Here is a 6,340-nt window from a genome sequence, read left to right on the forward strand (position 1 = left end):
CCAAGCCTGTGGGTAGGGTGATAATACTTCTCTTTGTATTTATAAGCAAAGGCCAGGTGTATTTGTTTCAACAAGTTATGTAACAAGTTAGGTAAATAATAGAAAAGAAAATTAAAATAGTCCATCTCTAGGATTTAGTTTCCTGAACACTGCCCCTTTACCTTTTGTGTTCAATGATATATATTTTATTCTATAATATATATTTTATTCCCATATCTTCTAACATTGTGTGGCTCATTAACAGTCATAGAATGGGTTTGTCAGATCTATAATACTTTCCTTGATACGGAAAATAATTCCCCAGCAAATGAGGAATCAAAAAGAACAAAAGGAAAAGCACATTTTGAATCTAAATGATTTCTATTTACCAGCTCAGTTCTAAGAGTAACAAGCTAAAAGAATCGTTACAGTTTTTAGTTGTTGTTTAATTTGTTTTTTGTTTTGCTTTTCTTTTCTTTTATATTTGAGCAGACCTTTTTGAAAGTCTTTTATAGGCAGCAATGTCAAGTAGATGAAAATATCCAGTCTTTGTTGTATTCCATGAAAACTGCATAATTTTTTTTAAGTTTAAATTGTTAACTTTTGTTAGCCAGTGAAGAATTGGTTTAATGCTCATATACTTTTGAACACTATACAAGTGAAAGCGATATTAGAGATAGTATTTGAAGAGAACAATAATCAAGAGAAAAAATCATCTGCCCCCCAGTTCTCCTTGATCGTGTTCCAAAGATCAAATAGCTTTCAGTGGTCACCAAGTTGGGTCAATGACATTCCTTTCCTTGCTAGGTAACTGCATTCCTCTGTTAAAATATACATTACCCCGATTAAAAAAAACATTGTGCTGATATGTAAAATACAAGTAGCTCTTCACTTTTTTGTGATTAAATATTGAATGAGTCGAGACCTCTGGGTAAAATATAATAAGGAAGCTTTTTGTCTTGTGAAGTTTTAAGGAACTGTAAGTGGTAAAAATGGGAGCAATGAGAGAAAAGTAATGAATAGTAGAATTTAAAGCATTTTTAATTTATTTTTCTAAATCTGGATATTTTCTGACACCAGAAAGTCATATCATCCTCAGCGTTTTGTAAGACTCGGCTAGACAAAGGATCATTATGTTGTTAAATTACACTGGGACTCCAGGAACCACTTATCAGGAGTAATGGCTCCCGGTACTGGGAACATATAAAGAGATTACTAGAGAATCAAATACTTCTATCTCAGCTTAATCTTGTAACTGGTATATGTGTTATATATTAATTAATCTGAACACTTATGTAATGTCACCACACTTTCATCATATTATAATGTCTTCTTAAAATGTATATAATTAACTCAGAGAAATCTAACTTAACCCCCAACACTTACTTAAATGCATCTGTTCTGAAATGTTGTATAACTTCTATAAAACCACATAAAGGGTAGAATTAATCCTGTGTTCTTCTGTATTCTTACTTGACATTTTTCATGATTCTAATCAGTTCTTGTCTAGATATCAATGACTTTTGGAATTATCCCTACTTACAATTATACCATCATTCAAACTACAAATTAACCATTTGCAATGACATGGATGGAGCTAGAGAATATTATAAGGCAGTCAAAGAAAGTCAAATACCATATGATTTCACTCAATGTGGAATTTAAGAAACAAAACAGATGAACATAGGGGGGAAAAAAGAGAGGCAATCCAGAAAACAGACTTAACTATAGAGAATAAAGTGAGGGTTGCTGGAGAGGAGCTGGAGGGGTGAAGGGCTAAATGGGTGATGGGGATTAAGGAGGGCACTTGGGATGAGCACTGGGTGTCATACGTAAGTGATAAATCACTAAATTCCACACCTGAAACTAATATTACACTGTATGTTAACTAACTGGAATTTAAATAAATTTGAAAAAAAATTTAAAAAAAAAACCCTATAAATATAGCTTATTTTGAAAAAAACTATTTATTCTGATATAATTATAAACTTTTCCCTCATTTAGTTTACCATTCTCTCCCTTTTTCTGTCATTATACAAACATACTGTTAAAAAACAAGACAAAAGACCCAAAATGGAGTCACTTATGCTAAATGAGTCACCAAACTGAGAATTAATTACAGTTTTGGCTTTCCCAGAAATGGAATCATAAACCAATCAGCAATCACCTGATCACACTAGTTGTTAATCTGCCTGATAGATCCTTATCATCCCCTAGAGGAAAGTGATCTCACAATAACAGACCCATTTTTTTGCCTAGTATAACTTCCTGTTCCTGGTCCCTCTGTCTATAAAAGTCTTTCATTTTGTATAACCCCTCTGAGCTCCTTTCTATCTGCTAGATTGGATGCTGCCTGATTCAAATCAATTTTTATTTATTCTAATAAACTCTTAAAATTCTTAATATGCCTCAATTTATCTTTTAACAGTTCTGGTGTCAGAAAAGGAAATCAAATGAGACCCCCACAGCTCCAGAAGTAATGAACAATCAGGTACCTATGGAGGCCCTTGAGCTCGCCGCTCTCTCACTGCCACTGGGGGCTCTGGGTAAGTCTCTCTCAGATCTTAGCTCTGCAGTTTCGGTATTAAGAGCTTTCAGACTTTCTTTGAGCATTTCTTGTTCTGGACTGGATCCAGAAACCAGCTAGAGTTGGGCTGGGTTTAACTTAGAAACCAGACTACATCTGGAATTGGACTGTCATCGTCTTAAGTTGGACTGAGTCCAGCATGAGGATTCAGGTTAGTAAAATTTTGTTTGAAGGCTAAACAAGAAGGTTAACCTCACCAAAGATAATCTTTGAATTACAGTGGCCACAGTGGAGAACTTTAAACCATTTTATATAAGCTGAGATATTTACAAGGTATCCTAGAGAAAAAAGGGGTCTCATCCAAGCACTCATTATAAAGGGTAGAAGGAAAACTACTTTTCCTCCTCTACAGTTTCTGGTGACCAGGATGAGACCTTCTGGGACACCCCATTCACTCTAGAGCCTGTAAATATGATCCTACAAAAATGCAGAAATCAGCAAAGGGTAAGAATTTTTTACCAAACTGAGCAATCCCAGATCACTTATCTATGGTACCACGCTCAAGAGAAGAAAGTAAAATTTCATGTTGTCCCTTCCTTCCCAAATTCAGAAGGGCAATCAAAAAAAACATTTGTAAGAATTCGACCCTTGAATTCGATGCCCACTGGTTGTCAATCCTTTCTATCCCTGGGACAGCTATTGCCTTTTTTGTTTCTCTTGTTTTGTGTCCTGAGAACTTGGCTTGACAGTCAAGTTGGGGGGTCCCCAAAAAATGGCCAGACAGAAATGTGAGTTGCACCCCATTTGTGGCTAGATATGGCTGGACAAAACTTCGTGAGCTGCACTGCAACTCACTGCATCTGTGACTAGGCTCCTACCAAATGTTGCCAGCTCTCAGGGGCATTGTCTAAGGCTTTCTTTCTTTTGCTTATCTTTGGGAATGGCTCTGGATTTGGGGAGGGTAATGTCTTTTCCACCCTCTTTGAGGATGCCCCCGGCATCCATGAGGTTGTTCAATACTGTCAGGAATATTTACTTTTTTGTCTGGGCCTAAACATGACAAGATACTTGAAAGGATTTTTTTAAATAGGCCTATGGTTAGAAGTTGGTCAAATTAGAAGTTGATATTCAGAGCCTGATACAAATTTGTTTTTAGGCCTTCTCCAGTAAGCTAAAATGAAACTTTATACCCACAGGGCAAGAAAAACATTCTGAAGCCTTTGTGGACAGATTTACTAGAACATTCCAAAGAGGCACAGCTCTAAATCTAGAACATAGGAGTCCGTTGATTTCCATCTTAGTGGAAGATCGTTTCCCTGATATAAAGAACCAAATGGAAGATGATGTAGTTGGATGGAGGGGTTAATCCCTTGATATCATCAGCTTGCAACTCAATTCTATGAGGAATTAAAAACTGTGTTTGTCTTACAAATAAAGTTTTCACAAGAACAGAAATATGGCTCTAGAAACCATTCAAAGCCCACTGATTCTTTTTTACCAATTTCCAAACCTCCCCTATTCACCTCAACAGGCTTGTAGATAATGGAAAAGATCTGGACATAGGGAACAAAAGACCTTCTTGGTAAAACTTGTATTTTCTTCTGTGTGCCTGTTGAGATGTAAGTATTTTATGTGGTCTTCTCTAGGAATCCAGGTAGTTACTATCAGAAGGGGAAAAAAAAAAAGGAAAGTCCATTTTGAAAACTAGGCCTTTGAAAAATGTTAAGTCTCTTCCACAAATACTAGTAAAAAGTTTTAGCTATCTGCCATCTGAGCAGGTAATCTTAACTAATTCCAACTGCCAGAAACACAATTTGGATGCAAATGTTCTTTTATCAACTAGTGAGTTTTGCATTATCATAACTGTCTCATGGCTAAAATTTTAAAACAACAGCTATAAGATCTCTGTGTGTTTCTGTATTTATGTATGTCTATGTATGAATATTACAAATGTGTGATATTTTTTCTACCCCTGGATGACATTGCCAAAATCAGTTTGTAAAGAACTCTATTTAATTGGTTTAAAGGCAAATAAGTGTTTATATAAATCAAGTATACTCTCAGAAATACAGAAGCTAATCCAAATGCTTTTCAAGTTTATATAATCTAAAATAATCTTCGGTAAATAAAAGCTATGTTAAGTTTTCTGGTTTAATTAAAACAGCCAATTCTTAGAGTTACCGGTATTAAATATAGTACTTTTATTTTGCCTAGGTTTACTAAAAGTCAAATAAGCTTATGTTATTTCTTTTTTTTTTAAAGATTTTTTTTTTTTTAATTTATTTTTTTGACAGAGAGAGAGACAGCGAGAGAGGGAACACAAGCAGGGGGAGTGGGAGAGGGAGAAGCAGGCTTCCCGCTGAGCCGGGAGCCCGGTGCGGGGCTCGATCCCAGGACCCTGGGATCATGACCTGAGCTTCATGAAGGCAGACGCTTAACGACTGAGCCACCCAGGTGCCCCAGCTTATGTTATTTCTGTTACAGAATTTATCAGCAAGAAAGAGAATTTAAGATGATAGTTAGCCGTTTGATGTCTCAGGAAATTTTCATGAGTAATCTAAACATAATTGTTAAGAACAAGGAAATTAAATAGATATAAAAGTTTATTATAAATTAACTTTTTGACAATTGTGTTATATGTCTCAGTTTATCTTTCAGCAATACATACACACATATAATCATATATTTATGCATACACATATATTAATGTGTATGCATGTTTTATATTCATCTAGAATTTCTTCACCTATATCCTGATAAGTACTATGTATAATGACATATAAGTAAAAATCACTCCTTAATCTTATTCATGCACTTTACTGGTGCAACAAGGGCTTTAAATGAAATAGTAGGAGGTTTTGCAATATCTGAACATGGTGGCCAGGACCCAAATAGAGATAATGTACAATCTTGATCTTTTAAGTTAAACTCTAGGCTCTATACTTCTTTCTCTTAGAACTACGACTCCTTGTTCTACCCATTTCCCTAGCTATCTATTTATTGATGTCTATCTTGGTCCCTTTCTCTACCAAAGGAAAATTAATGGGCTGCTATGTGAAAACTCAGAGAATTATCTATTGTTACTTGGGGTATTCCAAATGTCAATGCTTTTATTATGTAACATATCAGCTGTATCAAACTATATTAAAAACTTTTTTGACTCATTTTTTTTCTTTTTCCTTTTTTTTTTTTGTTTTTGTTTTTTGAGCAAGAGAGAGAGCATGCAGACATGCACTAGTGGTTGGGAGGGGTGGAGGCAGAGGGAGAGAGAGAATCTTAAGCAGGCTCCATGCCCCATGAAAAGCTCAACATGGGGCTGGATCTCAGGACTCTGAGATCATGACCTGAGCCGAAATCAAGAGTCAGTCACTTAACTGACTGAGCCACCCAGGCGCCCCTTGACTCATTTTTTTCCGATTTTTTTTTACCTGTTTTTGTTTTGTTACTTTTTTGATCTGCTTATCTAGATTTGTTAACATGTAATATTACATGTTATACTGTTAACATTACATGTTAACATGTAATATTTTATCTAGCTCTCTGTTGTTTTTAATGAGAATATTTATCTAGATATATAGACCACAATACTGAAGAAAAAGGAATATATAGGGGCGCCTGGGTGGCTCAGTCATTGAGCGTCTGCCTTTGGCTCGGGTCATGATCCTGGGGTCCTGGGATTGAGCCCCACATCAGGCTCCCTGCTCCACAGGAGGCCTGTTCCTCTCCCACTCCCCCTGCTTGTGTTCCCTCTCTCACTGTGTCTCTTTCTGTCAAAAAAAAAAAAAGAAAGAAAGAAAGAAAGAAAGAAAGAAAGAAAGAAAGAAAGAAAGAAAG

This window comes from Phoca vitulina, unplaced genomic scaffold (genome assembly GCF_004348235.1).
Source record: "Phoca vitulina isolate PV1807 unplaced genomic scaffold, GSC_HSeal_1.0 scaffold5, whole genome shotgun sequence".
NCBI classification, from domain to species: Eukaryota; Metazoa; Chordata; class Mammalia; order Carnivora; family Phocidae; genus Phoca; species Phoca vitulina.